Raw genomic sequence first — 23083 nt, forward strand, 5'->3', positions numbered from 1 at the left:
CGCCCGCCACCTCGCCCGGCTAGTTTTTTGTACTTTTTAGTAGAGACGGGGTTTCACCGTGTTAGCCAGGATGGTCTCGATCTCCCGACCTCGTGATCCGCCCGTCTCGGCCTCCCAAAGTGCTGGGATTACAGGCTTGAGCCACCGCGCCCGGCCCCAAAATGTTAGGGTTACAAGCATGAGCCACCACACCCGGCCACCATTAAGAAAGTTGATATATATTTATCTGTTCAAAGTAACGGGCATTATTTTGAAATGTCTATTAAATGGATTTAGTAAGCAACCTGAAGGTAACCAGACTATGGGTATATATTAATATATTTAGTGAAATTGTGCTAACTGGTATATCTTCACTTAAATTATGGCAAAATGTTACCCCTCTTTCCATTGGTACAGGGGACCCCAGGGAGTACGGCAAAATGGTCATGGAATGGGCCTGGAATCACACAGCGTACTTACCTGAAATACTCTCCACCTCTTCTATCCCATGCCTTTACTGCTCTGTAATGAACTGCTGGTCAGTGGCCAATCTCTATCAATGGCATGGCTCTCTCTCAGGCTGCTTATACCCTTGTTTCTTCTGTGTACTGGTTACAAAATCATTCTTCCCCTCTTGGGTTCCCTGCTGCTTGGAAGTTCATATTTCAGAGTTCTTGAGGGCTGTTCTTTTATCCAAGCCACTTCCTCCACTATGTTCTCACATTGAGGGTAACTCACTGGGCCCCTCAGAATCTACCACTGGGACCAGCTGGCTGCTGACTCACCTCCCTTAGCGTGAGTGCCTTCTCTCCATCCCTCAGCCCCATCTCCATCTTGTACCCCACCCCCCAGCACGCTGCCCACCTCCAACATACAGCTCACTAATTGCAGATACTGCTTGGGTGCCTGAAGGAAAAGGCCTTCTTCCTTCTCGTATTTCAAAGGAGCCACATGAACTTCATGCCATTCAGCGACTCCCTGAAAATAGAATCTTTTTTTTTTTTTCAGTTGTTTTTTTTTTTTTATACTTTAAGTTCTAGGGTACATGTGCACAACGTGCAGATTTGTTACATATGTATACTTGTGCCATGTTGGTGTGCTGCACCCATCAACTCATCAGCACCCATCAACTCATCATTTACATCAGGTATAACTCCCAATGCAATCCCTCCCCCCTCCCCCCTCCCCATAATAGGCCCTGGTGTGTGATGTTCCCCTTCCCAAGTCCAAGTGATCTCATTGTTCAGTTCCCAACTATGAGTGAGAACATGCGGTGTTTGGTTTTCTGTTCTTGCGATAGTTTGCTGAGAATGATGGTTTCCAGCTGCATCCATGTCCCTACAAAGGACACAAACTCATCCTTTTTTATGGCTGCATAGTATTCCATGGTGTATATGTGCCACATTTTCTTAATACAGTCTGTCACTGATGGACATTTGGGTTGATTCCAAATCTTTGCTATTGTGAATAGTGCTGCAATGAACATACGTGTGCGTGTGTCTTTATAGCAGCACGATTTATAATCCTTTGGGTATATACCCAGTAATGGGATGGCTGGGTGAAAATAGAATCTTAAGTGCTTTTTTTTCCCTCAATTCACACAGCAAGTATGCTAGAGGCCCAATTACAGCCCAGCCTAGGCCACTTTAACAGGATCTGGAGAAGAATTTGAGTGGCATAGGCACCAAGACTGGCTGGCTATAACCAAGAAGATTTGGTGGAATGTCAGCTGCAGAGACGGACGTCTGGATATCTCTCCCCTGCTGTGACACTTTAATATTGAATGGTATTTGGCACAATCCCTGAGTTGGCAAGTGTGTTATCTGCTTGCACCAGGGACACCTGGCTTTACAGAGGCACTTGCGGTGCTGCCACAGCATTAAATATGTTTGCGGTACTTAAAAGTATTTTAATATAAACTATGTCATGCGATATGGGGTCCTGCCAATTCGATAATTGAATGGGGGTTGTTGGGGGTTTATCTTTATTTTAACAAAATCAAATCCCTTTCAAAAAGTCTATTTCTTTTTCCCAGTATGAGCAAAACATTATATTACGAGCTACCTTTCAGAAGTGGACAATTCAGTCATTTTTGATTCATGCCTCTAGCTGTTGTCCCACCCTCTTATACATCCCTGGTGCTGTCATTACCCATGGGAAAGGCAGAACTGCCACCACAACTTCAAATCTGAATTGCTTCTTTTGGTTGCTTACAACTTGAAGATTAGCATATTATCTGGCACCGCTATTCAAAACCAGCAGAGGCAACAACAACAACGAAAAGAAAGATTCATAGCGAAAATAATGCAAGGAAGACTTCTTTCTACATCTCCTCCTCATTTTCACATAGAAGACATTTATAGGTGGAGAAAATTCCAAAGAGGATATATACTCAAACTATTTTTAAAGTAGCATTTACAAATTTAATTTATTCCTCTTACACTGCCTTTTAATTTTAAGCAATGACATTTGAAGGGTGTTTGAATATACATCCCCATACATTGCTGCTGAAGACACCTGGGGCTGTCATTTTATCAAACACATTTAAGAGCCAAACTCTGTCCTGGGTGCTGGAGAACTCAGTAGTGATTCATACAAATGGGGTACCCTCCTTGTGGGGTCAGAGAGAAATGATAAACATACAATCTGACAAGTCCAAAAGGAGATTATCAGGTAGGTTTGAGCACCATGAAGATTGAAGGCTTTCAAAGCAGCTTCCCAGAGAGTGTGCCGTGTTGAATCCAAGCATTCAGTAAGAGGCATATGTGGTGTAGAAGAAAACTCGGTACTCTGTAGGCAAAGGCCTGGAATTTCCTTCCTTTTGGTATGATGCAAAGCGTGGCCTATTTCCCTTAGGAGGTGAGTTCCTGTCAGTTCCTTGGCATTGAACCCTGCTTTTCCACATCTTCCATCTCACCTGGCAGCTGAACAGATTCTATGGTAATGTCAGGGTGGGGTGCTGGGGAGGGTGCCATCTTAGAGACTAAATACATAAAGCCTTGCCACATTTTACCACCACATTTAACTAGCTTAAAGGTAATTTGAAGAGTTTCTTTTAGAAAATGTAAAGCGAAAAGGAGTTGCCTGTTTCTAATCATTAAAGGCTTTCAACTTCAACAGATGGGAAAAAGTCATTTTCAATGCACTTGTAAATGGAGTGACCCAATCGTGAACAGCTAATCTTTTAACTATCCCCTATTTCCATTTCTTGGGTATCCTAATACACTTTTCTCCTCCCACAGACAATTGATGGAAGTAATTACCTAAAATTGTCCTTATTCTTCATGTATTTGTCTTTCCTATAAAATGTCCTCCAGGTATATCCTCAAACCAGCTCATTCCCTTCACTTTGTACCTTGCTTACACAACTTTGCTCTGCAATTCAGTTCTCACCCAAAGCAATAGCAGATGAGTTATCAATCAGGGAAACACTGGAAGCCACATTCCAGTTGATCATGTTGACACATTAGCCATTGTAACGAGGTGAAGGGTGGTCTTCACAAAACATCTGTCCACATCTTAAACCCCAGAACCTGTGACTGTGAACTCATTTGGGGAAAAAAAAAAAAAAAAGTCTTGGCAGATATGATTAAGCTAAGGATCTCAAGATGAAATTGTCTATTATCCAATCACAGGTGTCCCTATAAGAGACACACAGAGAAGAGGAGGAGGCAATGTGATGATGAAGGCAAAGACTGGAGTGATGTAGCCACAAGACTAGGAATGCCAACAGCTGCCAGAAGCAGGAAGAGGCAAGAGACAGACTGTCGCCTCAGTCTTTACCAACACCTTGATTTTGAACTTTTGGCCTCCAGAACTGCCAGAGAATAAATCTCTGTTGTTTTCAGCCACCGAGTGTGTGGTAATTTGTTATGGCAGCCCTAGAAACTAACACAGTCATTGTGAGTTATATAAACTCCATAAAGGCAGGGCATAAGTGTTACCCTGGTGTGTGCATCCTACATACAGAAAGGGCTGAATTGGTGTGATTTGATCAGGTCTGCTTGAGAATGGAGCAAAGTCAAGAAAGCATCTGTTATAGAAATAGCCATATTTCTAGTATCTGTGTAGCATCTTAAGCCAAACAGGGATAGATATTTATCTTCCTCTATTAGAAGAAAAGAAAACGATGGAATTTTTTTGAGAGGCATTCAGTTAGGTGACATCAGTCATATCACAAGGATTTGAATGCAAACCAGGAAATTAAATAAGCCAGTTAACACCTGTGTCTTTCCTGGAAACGTTCCTCTCTTCCTTCATAGAATGTTCTTATATATAAAACTCAATTTCTCAGCCCAGCGCTTAGTCCATCTCAGACTGATTAATCAGCACAAGAATGCTGTGTGGATTAACTGTTCCTTCTTGCTGAAAAGAAAGCGACTTTCAAACTCTCTTGCATCTGAGCGGCCATAAATTTCTTGCATTGCCAGAGAGCAGCACAGGCCAACTGCAGAGAGTGGGTTGTTTATTTCTCCAAATACTGATGAAAGGCTGTTGTCTCCTGGTAATTCAGCTTCAAATTTTCCAGAGAAAAGATTCCCTCCCACCCTTCAGTAATAAAACAGGGTTGCTGGGAAGATGCAAAGACACTAAAAGAAACATTCATCAAGGTATAGATGCTCTGTCATGAAAACAAAATATGCCAAGCCAGTGTCACTGAATCTTAAGATGCTGTTTGATCTTCCCCTCCCTTCTTTGATGGTTGTGTCCGGGATAGGCTATGTTCTCAGTTAAAGGCAGCTTCCTGCCGACTGCTATAAAGAGACATATGTAATAAAATGAGAGTTCCTCCTTCCTCTGTCATTCTTTTGAAACACAATTCAATTCCACTCCGGACTTTGCAGAACCCCAAGACTTGTTTGGGGTTTAAAGATCAGACAGATAACACAGCTTAAGAATTACCTTTGGTGGCACAGAATACAGTCATCTTCTGTTAACCAGGTTCTGGTGGGGGCAGCATTAAAGTAGAATCTTTCTAAAGAAGCTCCAGGAAAGCCACCATTACTCTGGTTTCTCTTGAATGTTTATTATAATGTATACTCTTAGAATCTATTGATGAGGGTGATAGTGCAGATTAATATTTTTACTACATTCTGATATTTTGACCTTATTGGAAGAAAACCCTCCTTAAAGCTAGTAGAACTAGACTCTGAAGCCCGCAGAATAACTTGAAGATATTTCAGGATTGAATGCAAGTGTTATACTCAGCAGAACCAGCCTAGGAAGCCTAGTAATTTTGGAGAGGAATTCACACACTGAATACCATTTTTAAAAATTCATTTATTCCAAAACAATAAATGGTCCACCCACCATTAAACAGAAGCCTATATAGAGTATGAAAGGCCCAGAAAAGTGTAATATGAATTCCCATCTTCTGTACTGTACAATCTGTTAGAGAATAACTGGTGTACTTTCCAGAAAAGTTTTAAAACATTACTAAAGCGCCCACTAAGTAGCATCTAGTAATTGTCCAATAAGGAAAACATACAATAAATTATGTGTTTATGGATAACAAAGTTGTGACAAGATGAGATGATTTGGTAAAGCAGAAAGAATCTGGGATTTGCTTCAGGCAACCTGAAGTCACCTTGTTTTTTTTGTTTTGTTTTGTTTTGTTTTTTAACTACTCTAACTAGCTACTATAAGTCCAGGGCCAGTAGGTTAAAAACTTCTGTGAGCTTGAACTTCATCAGGATGTCTAGGCCAGAATCTTAAGGTATATGGCAAATACAAACAGTGCATGTGCAACATCTCACAGATAATAAGTGCTCACATGTGGTGTTGCTTCATTATTATTGCTTCTTCACGCCTATAGTTTATACTTTACTAAAAGGGAAGACCCAAATGTTTGGTAAATTCTGATGGATTATCTGAAGAAAAATAATTATAGCAATAATGTATTCCAACAGAGGGCTGAATAGGCCAGTGAGACTGACAAATTGCAGACTTACTTACCATAGATCTGGTGGTATTCATCACTGGATCCCCAACTGAGGTCTCAGAGGTCTCAGAAAGGGCCTGACACGGAAAACTCCTTACCCCAAATCCAGACTTTAAAATTCTATTCATAGTTATAGTGAGAACACTTCTAATTGGATTGGAAGTGATTTATAATAGCACTAAAAATAAAATTTCAAATTAAAAACCAAAAGGAATTATAGAAATAAGAGGAAGCAAATATAGCAGCCTCCTTGGTTGATATGTTAATTATGGTTAAACATTAAATTAGCTCTAAGCTTCCTGGCACCCAGGGGAACAATGGAAACACGGCAGGTTATATAATTTTCAGTGACTAATAAAAATGACATGGGGAGTCTTCCTGGAGATTAAATTCTAAGATTTAAAAGGTGTGACCATAAAGGAATAAGAATAAATTTGCAAATTGCATTCAGAAATGTGCTTTATCTCTTTGTTTCACAGGTGTGGCTTCTAGCAACAGTTGGAGGTGAAGTAGAAAAATGTACACCAGGTGGATATGACCTTTAGGGCATATGACTCAGGAAGAAACCTGGGAAGATACAGATGTGTGTATCAGGGAATGAAAATAAATGTGAATGGTATTAGCATATGTGAGATAAATGGAAAATGGAGGAAAAAACAGGGCAAGGAAATCTTTCTAGAGTGGCTTCTATGTAAAAGAACTTCATAAAAGCATCAGATGTGAACAGTAGTAAAGATTCAGGAATTAAGATGAGTTTAAGGACATTGCCCTGGACATTATATTTAAGCTGGAATGCCTAAGCTGGTTTTATGACAGAATGGATTGAGAAAAGCCACTGGTTAAAGGCTGGGCAAAGGCAAGAAAATTTTGACCCACTAATGTAGATAGATCTGAGCTCATCCAAGAAAGGAATTTTCTTCCTCAACGACCAAAGAAAGTGAGCAAAATAATTTTTGTCTTGGCCAAGAAATAGTGAGGGCCTAGGAGACTGGTTAATGCTTTAGTTCATATGCTAAAATTGCTTCCTATATTATAAATTATTTTGCAATTTGATGAGTGGAAATACGGTCTTAGAAAAGTAACAAGATGGTCAGATTTTTACAAGAGAAAAACATATATATGAAAAAAATCCCATAGGAAAAATTGTGACTCATAATGCAACCTTATTGTTGCATTGGGTAGAAATGATGAAAAATCACGTAGTATGGAAAATGCGCTATAAGGAAAAAGAAAACAAACCAATTAGGTAGTCTCACTTAACTTTAGTTCTCATTTGTAAAAGGGTAAAGGTATCCCACATGAACAGGTCCTCCTTTAAGGCAGATTTCTACCTTGACTATTTATTGGAATCATCTGAAGAGCCTTTAAAAATTTATAAGGCAGATCCATCTCATTTTCTGGTATAGGATCTAAGCCCCAGTATTCAGAAAGTTCCCCAGGTGGATTCCAGTGGGCAGCCGAGGCTGAGCTTTAAAGGATTTACTTGTAAAGCAGAGAAGGATTACAGGGACGGATAGGTAATGAAGAGTCTGGCTGACTGAAAATCACAATCGCCTCCAGAGGTGGAGTCTGTTTCCTCCTTCCTGGAATCTGGGCTGGCCCTGTGATGTATTTTGGCTGATAGAATGTGCTAGAACTGACATGAGATGAGTCTCAGAGCCTCAGGATAGCTTCTGTCTTCCACCTCTTGGAATATCCCCTTTACTATGTAAGAAAGCCTGAGGGATGGGCAAGGTACCTCATGCCTGTAATCCAGTCTCTTTCGGAGTCAGAGGCAGGAGAATTGCTTGAAGCCAGGAGTTTGAGACCAGCTTGGGTAAAATAGTGAGATCCATATCTATTAAAAATATAATTTTTAAAGTTAGCTGAGGATGGTGGTGTATGCTTGTAGTCCCAGCTACTTAGGAGGCTAAGGCAGGAAGATCACTTCAGCCCAGGAGGTTGAGGCTGCAGTGAGCTAGGATCACATCACTGCACTCAAGCCTGGTTGACAGAGCAAGACCCTCTTTCCAAAATAAAAATCCTGAGGTGGATGTTTGAATGAGAGACCACAGAGAGATGCCATGCCAATAGTCAGCACAAACCTCCAGACATGCAAGTGGAATCATCTTGGACCATCCAATCACAGTCAAGCCCCCACAGTTAATCCCCTACCTAACACCTCATGAAACAGAGGCCACCCATTCCAACTGACCCTGGTCCAATTGCCCATCTCCAGAATTATGACAAGTAATAAGTGATTGCTGTTTTAAGCCACTACATCTTGGGATAGTTTGTTATGCAGTAATCAATTTAAAGATAGAAAGAGAACACAAAACAAAACTTCTTGAAGCTGGACTGTCAAACAAATCTGCAACAGCAAGCCTTCAGGATGGTCCTCAAAGATCTCCATCCCCTGGTATTCAAGTTCCTTTGTCATGCATTCAAACATTTTACCAGTGTTGGTCTGTGTGACCAACAGAATATGGCATAGTTATGATATAAGACTTCTGAGGCTAGATCAGAAAACTCATGTGGCTTCTACCTTGCTCTCTTTCTTGCATAAGGAAGCCAGCAACTATGTTATGAGGGTGCCATAGCCCCCTACAGGGAAATCCTATATGGTGAGAACCTGTGTTATTCAGTCAACAGCCATGTGAGTGCACCATCTTGCAAACTGGTTCTCCAGTCCCAGTCAAGCTTTCAGATGAATGCAGCTCTTGTGAAGATTCTGACTGCAACTCCACAAGAGACCTGAGCAAGAGTCACTCACCTAAGCTGCTCCCAAATTCCTGACCCACATAAACTGTAAGAAAATAAATGTTTTTTGTTGGTTTATTTTAAGTCACCAAATTTTAGGGTCATTTGTTATGCAACAATAAATAACCAATGCGTAACCTTTGTTTTTGAATGAATTGCACCTGGTGAAATAGGTCCAATGTGTAGGTACATGATGAGGATGAGGAAAATTCAGTATCTAGAATTAAAGTTCAAGGTATGTGGTCAATAGCATTTGGTGAAATAGATAAGCAGTGCTTTGTAACCTGGGGAAATGAAAAAGGGTGTCTCTCTCAGGAGTACAGAGTGAATGACAATCTTGTTTGGGAGCAGGATTCAGTCCTCTTTGAGGTGAAAATGTGCCACTACATGGGGATTTAGTACCTTCAGTTGTAAAGATTGGAAAACTGCAGGTTGGTAGACTGACCATTAAACACATTTCCAGGGAACTGCAGAAACCACTTATAACTGAGAAAAATCATAGAAATTCATGTTAACAGGTGATAAATAGAAATGCATTATTTCTGGAGCAAGTGCTAGCTAAGGACCAAAGTAATAAAAGAAAGAGAGTTGGAAAAATGAGGAGACAGCCTATGCAACAGAATCCAGGCTGGGGAAAAAGAAAACAGAAGTCATAAGTAAGGAAAATGAGTTTGTAAGTGTATTTTTAAAGTTTTAAGAGAGTTTTTGTTCTTTTTAAACTGCTGTAACTATAACCAAGCATGTCACAATCCCATAATGGTGTCAATCTAAGAAAGAGGAATCACTATAGTAGCTATTGTCTTTAAGTCTAAAGTCCACTTGAAATTAAGGTAATAAAAAATGATTAGAAAAATTTCTTCACTTGGCTTACTGAGCAATTTCTTTTTTCTGCCTTTTCTTTTAAATAACTTTATTATAGAAAAACAGTTAAATATGCAAAACAAGAGTGAATAATAATGAACCTCCATCTAATTAGTATCCACTATCAACAATTATCAAGCATTTCCACACTTCTACCTTTACCCATTCATACTCATACTCAGTGCTCCTCCCATTTCATCCCATTTTAGATTATTTTTATATAAATCTTAGTTATTGTATCATCTTAAATATGTCAGATAAGGACTCTGTTTAAAACATAATCAAAATATCATTATTAACCCTGAAGAAATGACAATAATATCTTAACATTAGCCAATCACCAGGATTAAAATTTGTTTGATTGTTTAATATTTTAAACTTTTGTTTGTGCAAATTAAGATCCAAAGGTGGTCCTTATATTACATTTGTTGTGGTATATCTCTTAAGTCTCTTGCAATGTGTAGTTTCCTCATCATCTCTTTCGTTTCGTTGAAACACATCTTAAAGAAACTGGGAGTTTATTACCTGCATATTTTTTTTTTCCTCTCTCTCTCTCTCTTTTTTTTTTTTTTTTTTTGAGACAGAGTCTCAGGCTGGAGTGCGGTGGCAGTGGCACAATCTCAACTCACTACAACCTCCCCATCCAGGGTTCTAGCGATTCCTCTACCTCAGCCTCCTGAGTAGCTGAGACTACAGGCGCTTGCCCCCAAGCCCAGCTAATGTTTTTTGTATTTTTAATAGAGATGGGGTTTCACCATGTTGGCCAGGCTGGTCTCCTGGCCTCAAGTGTCTTGGCCTCCTGAAGTGTTGGGATTACAGGCATGAGCCAGTGTGCCCAGCCACTTGTACATTTTTTATTAGATCTAGGGTCATGATCAGATTCATGTTTGATATTTTTGACAAAAGTACCTCCCTGGTGATATTTATTTCTTCCATGAGTGATCCAAAAATATCTGATTGTCTTCCTTTTTGTTTTTTCAAAGGATATTAAATCCATAATTTGTTACAGATTATAAAGTGGTAATATTCTAATTCTATAATTTATCCAAAAAATTTTCTCATATTAACTATTTCTTAGTATGCAAAACAGTTTGTATGGCAAAGGTAGAATAAATGTTTATTTTTGTTTATCGATTTTCCAAACAATAGAAAAAATTTATAAACAAATTGTTTCCTAGCATCTTCCAAATATGAAGAGTACATTTATTGATATTTTTAGGAACTCTTGTATTTAAATATATTTGATGTTTTTCAGTTCATTTGAATTATTATTCACATTGATATTCAAACTGTTCCCTTACTGGCCAAACTGGTCCTTTTAAGTTAGTCTCTGTATCCATTTGACGTGATACAAATAATGTTTGATAACTTTTTTCCCTTTGTTTTCTTTTTAACCTTTTATTTTGAAATAATTATAGACTCACATGAAGCTGGAAAGAAAAAAAAAGCTTTCCTATACCCTTTACCAGCTTCCCACAGTAGTAACATCTTACATAACCATAGTATATTATCGAAACCTGGAAATTGACATTGGCACAATGCAGTTAATTAGACTATAGCACTTAATTGAATTTCACTACTGTACATACACTCGTGTGTATATGTGTGTGTGTTGCTCTATGACATTTTATTGTGTATATAGATTTGTATAACCAACAACACATTTTGTAACTTATTTGCTTTCTGGTATAACATGAAATTCTACAAGTATCTTTTACATTTCCTGTCTTAGGCCTAAGATCAGCCATTTCTTCAAGATGTCATGGTTAGTTGTAGCGGGGCATGCTATGCAGAAACCATAGAATGAAGTCTATGGGTTTTATTTCCTTTGGCTTGGCCATGGTTTCCAGAACTGTTGAGCGGACAAGGTTTTGTGGAAAACCTTAAAAACCACACACATCATGCCTTCTAATTGATAATTCCAAGTCAAATTCAGGACTACAGAGGTTTTACTTAATCTCAACAACATTATATTTCTGTTTTCTTCATCCTGTGACAAAAAAATCTCATTTCTCAATCCCATCAAGATAATTATCAATTCACTTTATTTCACAGGGTTAACAGAACACTACCAGAGCAGTAATGCCATCACTACTACCAAAACCATTATTATTTAAAACAGGCTAAGCTTTAAAAAATTGTTTTATTTGTACATAGGATAGATCCCAATAGTGATGCACAATTCAAAAGTTACATTGAACAGTTCCTTTCTGTATAGTTACATTGAAAGCTTGATCACAATTGGTTGCATTTGTTTTATTTTGCTTTCAAATTGTGGAAACTGCTTTTAAGTCTCAATTGCATTTAATAGAAATGTAAAATACCTGATTACAAAGCCAATTTACAAAATAAGGTATATGCAGAGTGGTATGGTTTGACTATGTCCCCACCCAGATCTCATCTTGAATTCCCATGTGTTGTGGGAGGGCCTCAGTGGGAGGCAGTTGAATCATGGGGGTAGGTCTTTCCCATGGTTTTCTCATGGTAGTGAATAAGTCTCATGAGATCTGATGGTTTTAAAAATGAGACTTTCCCTGCACAAGTTCTCTCTTTGCCTGCTGCCATCCATGTGAGATTTGACTTGTTCCTCCTTGACTTTCACCATAATTGTGAGGCTTCCCCAGCCACATGGAACTGTAAGTCCATTAAAACCCTCTCTTTTGTAAATTGTCTAGTCTTGGGTATGTCTTTATCAGCAGTGTGAAAAGAGACTAACTACCAGTAGCGTGGGGTTCTGCTGTAGATACTCAAAAATGTGGAAGCAACTTTGGAACTGGGTAACAGGTAGAGTTTGGAATAGTTTGGAGGGCTCAGAAGAAGACAGGGAAACGTTGGAAAGTTTGGAACTTGCTAGAGATTTGTTCAATGGCTTTGACAAAAATGATGATAATAAAATGCACAATGAAATTCAAGCTGAGGTGGTCTCAGATGGAGATGAGGAACTTGTTGGGAACAGGAGCAAATGTGACTCTTGTTATGTTTTATCAAGCAGACTGGTGGCATTTTGCCCACGCCCTAGAGATTTGTGAAACTTTGAGCTTGAGAGAGATGATTTAGGATATCTGGCAGAAGAAACTTCTAAGCAACAAAACATTCAAGAGGAGACATGGGTGCTGTTAAAGCATTCAGTTTTATAAGCAAAACAGAGCAGAAAGTTCAGAAAATTTGAAGTCTGATGATGTAGTAAAAAAGAAAATTCCATATTCTGAGGAGAAATTCAAGCTGCCTGCAGAAATTTGCATAAGTAATGAGGAGCAGAATGTTAACCCTCAAGACAATGGGGAAAATATCTCCAGGTCATGTCAGAGACCTCCACATTAGACCTTACCATCACAGGCCCAGAGGCCTAGGAGGAAGAAGTGGTTTCATCAGCCAGGCCCAGGGACCCTGTACTGTGTGCAGTCTAGGGACTTGGTGCCCTGCATCCCAGATGCTCCAGCACCGAAGGGGTCAATGGCTAAAAAGGGCCAACGTAGAGCTAGAGCCGTTGTTTCAGGGGGTGCAAGCTGCAAGCCTTGGCAGTTTTCCTGTGGCGTTGAGCCTGTGAGTGCACAGAAGTCAAAAATTGGGGTTTGGGAACCTTTGCTTAGGTTTCTGAAGATGTATGGAAATGCCTGGATGCCCAGCCAGAAGCTTGCTGCAGGGTGGGGCCCTTATGGAGAAACTCTGCTAGGGCAGTGTGGAAGGAAAATGTGGGGTCAGAGCCCCCACACAGTGTCCCTACTGGGGCACTGCCTAGTGGAGCTGTGACATGAGGGCCACCATCCTCCAGACCCCAGAATGGTAGATGCACTGACAGTTTATACTGTGCACCTGGAAAAGCTGCAGACACTCAACACCAGCCCATGAAAGCAGCTAGGAGGGAGGCTGTACCTTGCAAAACCACAGTGGCAGAACTGCCCAAAACCATGGGAATCCACCTCTTGCATTGACGTGACCTGGATGTGAGACATGGAGTCAAAGGAGGTCACTGTGGAGCTTTAAGATTTGACTACCTTGCTGGATTTTGGACTTATATGGGGCCTATAGTCCCTTTGTTTTGGCCAATTTCTCCCATTTGGAATGGCTGTATTTACCAATGCCTGTACTCCCATTGTATCTAGGAAGTAACTAAGCTGTTTTTGATTTTACAAGCTTATAGGTGGAAGGGACTTGCCTTGTTTCAGGTGAGACTTAGACTGTGGACTTTTGAGTTAATGCTGAAATGAGTTAAGACTTTGGGGGACTGTTGGGAAGGCATTATTGGTTTTGAAATTTGAGGACATGAGATTTGGGAGGGCCCAGGAGTGGAATGACACGGTTTAGCTGTGTCTCCACTCAAATCTCATCTCAAATTCTCACACATTGTGGGAGGGGCCCTGTGAGACATAGTTGAATCATGCAGGCAGGTCTTTCCCATGCTTTTCTTGTGATAGTGAATAAATCTCACAAGACCAGATGGTTTTAGAAATGGGAGTTTCCCTGCACAAACTCTCTCTTTGCCTGCTGTCTTTCATGTAAGATGTGACTTGTACTTCCTTGCTTTCCACTATGATTGTGAGGCTTCTTCAGCCACGTGGAACTGTAGATCTATTAAACCTCTTTCTTTTGCAGATTGCCCATTCTCAGGTATGTCTTTATTAGCAGCATGAAAACAAACTAATACACAGAGTAGTCTGGTTTCTATCTCTTTTCCAAAATACTGTTGTTCACTATTTGTATTTGTAGTATATGGCATTCTCTCTCTCTCTCTCTCTCTCCACACACACACATACCCTCCTCCTTACACCTATACATACATGCTGATACAGACACATAAATGTGTGTATATATATTTATATATACTAGTATCTTTAATACCTCAGTACGTCTTTACAATATATTTAGACTCCACATTTTAAAAAATTGTCCATTATTTCCTAACTCTGAGAAACTTTGAATTTAGCTACATTTTATTCCCATGGGACCCCTTTTAATATAGGGCCTTTATTCAAAGTTTAATAACATAACATCAGCCTGCCCTATTAGTTCCTTAGTTGCAAAAGTCTAGGCTTTGCATGTTTTCATCACTGTTTTGTTCAAGTGTTTTTCTTTGTTACTTTCAATAATAGATAGATTATACAGGTGTTATTTATCAACCATCATTTCTAAAATGGAACCTGAGCCTCAAAATATGCCAAAGAATTTTTTAAGAGATAAAATAAGCATCTCTGATAATACTACAAAAAAGAGAGAAATTGTGAATGTACAGTGAAACTAAATAACTTCAATGAAGGATGCTAATATGAAGATTTCAAACAAATTGTCAATTTCTATAAAAACTACTAACAAAAGGAGCCTAAAGTTACCAGGTAGAGTGGAGAAGACACAAATACTGAAAAAAGTTCTGTAACTGTTAATAGAGGATACTGAGCCAAAATAAACAAACAGTAATTCACCAAAAGAAAGGTCATGAGCTTCAGAATTTTATTGCAAGACATGCGTCTTTGTGATCTTGCTTTTACCCAGAAGGGGTAACTTCTAAACGTTGAGAGGTAAAATCGTTGGATTCCTTTCCTGCTTTCCAGACATTCTCAAAATTGTTTTGAGACTAATGGTTTTCTCTTAAAGTAGACTTCAAGAGCAAACTTCTAAGAGGGTATCTGTGAATAAATACACAATAACAAGAAGTGAAATCATAAAAAAGGAAGAGAAGAAAGATAAAAAACCAAAAAGCCGTTACAGGAATATGCGTCAAAGGAGAATTAATTTGGCTAGCAGAACACTTAAAATAAGTATTTATTTATACATTAGAAAAAGTAACGTAGTTACTACTGGAAAAACAATATTAGATGCCAGACCATATAAACTCAAAGTCTGTGCTTTTAACCATCATGTAATTCTACTAAATAAATCTGGAAAAAAAAAAAGGAAGAAACAAAGACATAGAACTAAGAAATAGAAAATGTGCAAAATACATACATTCAAAGATTGTTCCTTTGAACAAATAAATTAGACATATTAAACACTAAAATAACACAGGAAAAAATAAAAATTAAACAATCCAAATTCAAAACAAGAACAAAGAATTAGCCAAAAGTTAGATGACATTAAGAAAATCATAAAGGAATGGTTTCCTCAACTATGTAAGTAAGTTTGAAAGTCTAATTGAACTGCATAATATAAATTTTTACAATTTGATTCAAGATACGTATAAAATCTTAAGTACACCATAAGTTAAAGGTAAACAGTTGTGAATGTATTCTATAATATGCCTCTGGAAACAAAATGAAATGCCCAGATAGTTTCACAGGTTCAATTCTACCAATATTTCAAGGAGCATTTAAATCCAATTTTATTTAAATAGTTTCATAGGATGTAGAAAGAAGAAAGGCTTCCAAATATTTTTAGGATAGTATACATGCCACCACCTTGAAAAAATAAAAGGGATAAAAATAACACACAGAACCACACGATTACAGACCAAAATCCAGTCTATTCTCAACACAAAGCAAGTACTCTCTTTAGAAGCAGAGATTACTGCTTTTAAAACAGTGTTCCTCTCCTCTTACCAGATCTCCCAAACAGACCCCTGTAAAACCCAGTCTTTAGAATAGCTGACAAGGCCATTTGTGACCTGCTCACTCCATTCTAGACATATGCAGGTACCCTCATATCTTAGACTTTTGTCCTTTGGAGCTTCCTCTGGAAGAACTTTTCCCCATATATCTTCCTGGCTAATGCCCTCCTTCAAGTCTTTGTCAAATCTCACCTTTTATAAATGAGGTCTGCCCTAATCACTCCTAATCATTCTATCTAAATTAGCAACCAGTTCCCATAGCCTCTCTGGATCCCTCTTCCCTGCCTCTGTTTGTTTCTGATAGCAATTATCACTTTGCACCATGTTACGTAAATGACTGAACTATTATTTGTCCTTGTTTGTCTAGCCCTACCAGAATGTAAGTTCCAGAAAGTGAAGTCACTTTTATCTGTTTTGTTTGTTGATGTATTCCAAACACCTAGAAATAGTACTGGAACATGATAAACTCTCATTATGTATTTATAGAATTAATTGATTGATTTTAAAAATTGTATTCCTACTATTTTCTTTGTTCTCTCTTTTTGGAAGCTACTATTATTTATATATTGAACCTCTTGGATTGAGTCACTAATTTTCCTGTCTTTTAAAAAACTTTTTTATCTTTTCCTTCTGGTTCTACTTTCAGAAATTATTCTTAAACTTTCTCTTTGAATATGGTTCTTTTTTCATTTCTGCTGTAATAGTTTTAATTTTCAAAGACTCTACAGTGCTTTCTGATTTTTCTTCTTTATATAGTGTTCTGTTCCTATTTCCTGGATGTCATATCTTCCTTAATCTTTCTGAATAATATGCTAAATGTGGGATTTTAGGGGGATCTTTTTTCCCCTCCCATTTTATAATTATAGAAACAAAGAAGGAACTGATAACGGTGAAATCCTATTGGAAGTAGGAGCTAGGGGAGGGGAGTCTTTCATTTTTCATTTTATATCCTTTAGTACTATTTTAATCTCTTGCATTATGAATGTATTACTTTTATAATTATATTGTTGATAATAATAATGAGAAGGTAGAGGAAAAGGTAGAAAAAAAGTCATTAATTAGATAAGCACTGTGACCTTTGACCAATGCCTTTATAATATTTATACAAGAAAAGAAATACCCTTACCTATTGGCGTAATATCTACAAATACATAATACATAAAAGGAATACCTATCAGCAGAGACCCAGACAGAATTCAAGTTTCATCAGGCAACTTAATGCCCCTCTGCATTCTATAGCAGTTCTTCAATGAATAATTTAGTGTCCCTGTAATGAGTTCTACTAACTGATGTGTCTACTCATCCTTATCTATTGCAGAGTAGGACTACGGTGAAGGATTTTAATGTGATCTGGAATTTTATTCATCTGTAGTTATGCTACTTGTGTCTTGCATGGCAATGTAGGCTATCTTTAGCCTACTGTGCAGCAATCTAAAAAGTTAAACCTTCAGTTATCCTTATTTGGTAGTTTCCACTTTGGCTATTGAGCCCAGCCTGCTTGCTGTTTGACTATTGGGCCCCACCTATGTGCTTGCATAAACCTTAAGTGTTTTCTTTGCAAACATGAGCTGGAAAGCTGAGCCATCATTTCCAGAGAAGGTGACTTAAGTTTTATATCCAAGTTTGGACAGTTTGGGCCAACCTTGCATGTAATATTTTTGGGACAATTTTGAGTAGACATTCCTGGCCTAAACTCGTATTCCTGTGCCAGTTTCCTTAAGCAGATACTACAAAGTCCCCATATTATGAGCAGAAGACCCCATGTAGCCTGCTTTTGCAATTCTCCACCTACCTGACGGGCCCTGAAAGAAGACTAATCAAGCAGCATCAAGAGCTGGCCATCCTAATGCATGAAGCCCTTCACTGGAGCCCTTTTCTTATGGAATGGCTATTATTTATTCACCATGGTGTGTCTGAAATGAAAGCACATACGAACTTCTTGCAGATTGTTTTAATGATAAACGCCAATGTGCTCAGGAAGAAAACTGGGAAAAGTCACTTTGGAGGAACCAGAGGAGAAGCCTGCAAAATACAGGCAATCCTATGCCTCATTGTGCTAATGTTGCTTGAGGACACAGACACGTGTTTTACAGAAATTATTGTCGACTATTCTAAAAGTGAGTTTTATTCTCTTTCTTTCTCTAATTCAGAAGAAGAAGATAAGTAAGTTGTCTAATTTAGAGTTAGACAAAAAGTAAGCGGTCCATCAAAATGATGACATTGTTTTTATTTAGGATGAAGTAAGAAGTAAGAAGTCCAGAGACATAAATTTGGGGTTTCTTGAATTGTACTTGTAACTGGATTCACAGAGAAACCGTTATGAGGTTCATTCCCATAAGCTTCAAAGAGAAGATTATGTGAACTAAAAAATAGCATTAAATACTAAAAGATGGTACAAAGCACAATTCGTTGCTTGAAAAGGGCTGAGTGATATATGGCATCTCAACTTAGAGGTAATGATTTCAGTCAGTTATTTCTCCTCTATCAGGAAAAGAGAGAAAGAGATAAAAAAAAGAGAGAACTAAAAGTTCTCATGTTATTTATTTTTGTGTTAAAATTGGGGAAAAACAATCTTTGAAAGTGTTTAACTCAATGGTGGATGTAATTATTTAGAGATATTGACAATAAAAATTATGTTGTACATTGAACTATCAGGGCTTTATAATGATAGATAGCATATCATACCCTAAAAACATTAGATTTTATTTTATTTTATACATTATCACAATAGTGATAGCTCATTAGTGAGCTAGCCCTATTGAATTGGGAGAAGACTTTAGATCAAGCCATTGGAATAGGGTGAAAACAAAGAAACAAGTCCTTTCCCTGCCAAACATGATAAAAAGTATTTTTTGAAAATATTTGAATACATAGTTATAAAAGACATTTGTAGTTGTCATTTGTAATAATTTATTAAAGCAACACACACAGTGGAAAATTAAGACCTCGGTTTGATCTTTTATGCATTTGTGTATGTGTGAATGAATAGATGATTGATTGATAGATAGATAGATAGGTAGGTAGGTAGGTAGGTAGATAGATAGATAGATAGATAGATAGATAGATAGATAGATGCAGATACACACTTTCTTTGCTTCTGCCCTCAGTGTGAGGGGATAGGGGTATGTTGAATAATTCTTACTGACACAAAATTTAATTGCTCTGCTGCTTTCTTCCAGTTATTGGCATTTGTGGACTAGAGAGAAGAGGGAAACGTAGAACTCGTCAATGTCTAGATTCTTTTCAGTTGCTAAAGGATAGGTTTCTACTTTTGATACCCCTTTGTCCAACTCATCACCTCAGTGAGGTGGGGATGTGCAAGACAATGATTGTATAATATAATGCTTTTCTAGGGCACAGTTGGAGGATGCTAGGAAGACCCTAGGGGTCTCTCAGGTAGTCCAGAGGAAGTTTGGCAAATTCACAAGAAAAAGTGACATAATTGTTTGACTTATGCATAGTTCATAAGTGTGAAATGTTAGATTATTTTAAATTTTCACAGAAATTCTGCATTCATTTCACATTTTTCTCAAACGTTTTGCATGTACTTAAAAAACTGAGTTGGTCAGTACACTTTGACTAACATTAAGTTAGTAGAATGGTTCATCTTGACAATGGTATTTTCAACATTCAAACAACAAAATTGGATGCTTATGTATTGTTTTCATTTGCTAAATAGTCTTTGTTCTACCAGTGTGTACTGTTATATCCCCAATTGTCACAAATGAATAGATGACTCAGAAATACTTCGTTGGAGATAATAGTGCTATTAAAAACAAATAAAAGGATTATATTTAGATGATGTCATGATATAAATAGTAAATAGGTCTTCAGTATGAGTACAGAATGTGACTCTATACATGTATTGATAATTTCACTCATGTAGCTAAAAATTAAAAGGGCAAATGGGAAATATAATTGTTAACATCAAAAATTAAGATGTTATTATTGTATGGGTGAGGCTTTCATCTTCAAATATGCCTGCTGTGAAACTTTTGAAAATATTTGATGAAGCCTTCTAGATTTTCATGTCATTTTTAAATACATAAATGAAACATGCACTTATTTATCAGAACAAATGCAAATTAGTAAATCACGACCAAATGGAAAATTTTATCTCTGAAGTCAAAGAAGAGATAAAAACGAGAGGTACCTAATTAAAAGTTTTTTCTCTATAGCAAAAACCAAAGCGCTTGCAACAGTCAACCAAAATTAATGTCAAGTAAAAGAGCACAGAAAGAAAGCTGATTATGTCATTGTCAAAATAAGCCACTAGCATAATTCCTTTATCCATTATATTGTTGGATATTCCTTTATAATAGTAGGCAGTTATGATAAATGCAATTCCAATTTGACCCAAAAGCCTCACCTAAGGAGTTCTGGTCTATCCTCAGGATGACTACCATGTCACATTTTGTGTGCTCATCTACCTCCTACAATCACAAAGTCAGCATATTACAGGAACTGGTTGGGTAACCTGGTTAAATTTGTCTTCAGCAACTCAGTCCTCTCTTGGAGGTAACTATGATTCTAGTTATTTTTTTGCTCCAAGTGAGTGAAAATTATATTATACCTTTGTGATCAAAACTATGCAAGAACCCTTTTTAAAGTTCATTTTATAGATACCAATTGGGATTGGAGTGATCTCTCTTTTCCCCTGTCCTTGCATATTGGATTCCAGGCAAAATCCAATTTATTTAGTTAGTTATATCTGTTTATCTTAAAATATTACTTGAGTATTCTCGTGTATTTTAATGTTCATTGCTCTCTGCCCCATTATATTTACTCTGTAACTACTGTGGATATGCTATCAAGTGTTGCAATTTACAGCTGGATGAAACCAGAGGTTGTGTAGTGTGTGAATCACTTCTTAGTATAGGAGAAAGTCTCAACAAAGGGAGAAATGCATGATAATTTTTTGTTTTGTTTTATACTAAAAATTCAAACTGGAAAAGAACATAATTTCTATTTAACTGGTTATTGTTTTGTGAGCATTCATATAGACTAGAAAAAAATGCATTCTCATAAATGCTAATACTAAGACCCACTAAATGTGCAATAAAGATTAGTGTTGTTGTGCAGATGAAATTGGCTCCACCTATATTCTCAGCTATACAGTGATTTATTCATAGAGAAAAGTTAGCAGCCAACAATTCCCTTCCCTCCTATTCTCAATTTGGAGTGGAAAAAGAAAAAAGGTACATATTGTGAATATAACTAAACGGTTATCAGTAAATACAGATAGAACAAGACTCTACTTTTTCACACTGAAGTTTTGAGTTGCAATAGAAATAGTAAGCACATGAGTATTTGAAAAGAGGCTTGAAGTGAAAGCATTTCCTCATAACCTAGATCAAAACAAAGATATCATTTTTATGACTTCAGTACTTCCTTCCAGAAATATAATACTAGAAATGTTAGGGCCTTTACAAATATAAACATGTCACCCCAGGTCCAACATCCCACAATTCTAAAATGGAAGAATAGAAAACGTCAGGATTTCTTAAAGTCCACATTTTGGTATTATGACTCAATTATTAAAACAAAATTTTTTTTTTCAACGACTAACAATTTTCTTAACTTCTTGATCAAGAAGGAAATAGATGTTTACATTTTATATAATAACTTGATTGTTGAAAATTTGCCTTTTTGCCAGCTTTATAATTGTATTTACTTTTGTAAAAGAATTCGATGGCCCAAAAGATGAAAGTGAATATAAAAACAAAAGAAAAACTAACAATACTTTTAAAATCTTAATTCAACCAGTATAAGAATGAAGAATGCATTTTCAAGATGAAATATGCAGCCTTGCCTGCTTTGAAGGGGATGTAACTATTGACTCAGCACCCAACAGCACTGAAAGTTATCCTCACTGAGAGCCACCACTATGTTTTAAGTCCATATTCAAATGAAAATACTAGATATTTCTGATATTCAAATGAGAATCCAGATATCTAGTATTCAAATGAGATATGACAGATATCTGGTATATCTCATTTGAATATGGACTCGAAACATATTCTGCCATCATTTGTGACACATAAGTATGGGTTAGGATTTTCTACTTTAGTTTAAAGTACATATAGTAGTGAAAAAGAGAACCAAGTTGACAAATAAATACCTATTTCTCAGGTTTTCTATCATCAATCTAAATGCAAAAACGTTAGTAAAAGTTTACAAGAAGTTTTTTACTCTCAATATGAAACCATTATAATTGAACTTGAAATTATTTATGTTAAATGCCTTTTTAAAATTTAGAAGTATAAAGATTTTTTTAAACATGAAAATTTTTGGTCTATGTACATTCTTAATAATCACTAAATGCTCTATTAATGTAAAAATGGACAATATTATTCTTATAAATATTCAATCACTTAAGATAAGCACAATAAAAATAGTCATCATACTAATTATACTAATTGTCACTATTTAAATATGGAAAGTAAAGTACATTTTATTTTGGCTATCTAAATTTATTAATCAAAGTAATGTATTCTTTATGAATTAAGACAAAAATCAGAGAATTAGGACTGTAGACTCTTTCAGGTGCCAGTAAATTTTTAGAAAATGAAATATTGTGTTTAAAATGAATACTGACCCTTATTGAGATATGTTAGTATAGTGAACACTTGACCACCACTTTTTGTATTCCAGCTACTGCCCAAATAACCCATTCTTCACCCTGACTTGATATTCACCCATTTCAACCACATTCATTCATTCAGTTATTTGTACATATAATATTTATCAATAGGAGCCATTCTAACAGAGATGATAATTCATTATGACTTTGATTGGCATTTCTCTGATGGTTAGCGATGTTGGGCACATCTTCATACACCTGGTGTCCATTTTTACTCTTCTTTGGACACATATCTATGCAAGTCCTTGTTTTAAAAAACAGAGTTTTTTTGGTATTGAATTTCAGCACTTTCTTGCATATTTTAAATATTAATCCCTTATTAGATAAACGATGTTCAAATATTTTCTGCCATTGCACAGGTTACCTTTTCACTCTGGTGATT

The 23083-nt window shown here is 37.0% G+C and overlaps 1 long non-coding RNA gene across 2 annotated transcripts in view; it reads right to left on the bottom strand.

Annotated features, from left to right (window-relative positions):
• Positions 1–14957: 14957 nt before the first annotated feature.
• Positions 14958–23083, bottom strand: part of LOC139358833 (uncharacterized) — a 33491-nt gene continuing 25365 nt past the window's right edge. For both annotated transcript variants that reach the window (XR_011614352.1, XR_011614351.1), the window contains one exon: positions 14958–15141. This is a non-coding gene — a long non-coding RNA (uncharacterized lncRNA). The remainder of the gene's footprint in view (positions 15142–23083) is intronic.

This window comes from Macaca nemestrina, chromosome 15 (genome assembly GCF_043159975.1).
Source record: "Macaca nemestrina isolate mMacNem1 chromosome 15, mMacNem.hap1, whole genome shotgun sequence".
Lineage (NCBI taxonomy): Eukaryota > Metazoa > Chordata > Mammalia > Primates > Cercopithecidae > Macaca > Macaca nemestrina.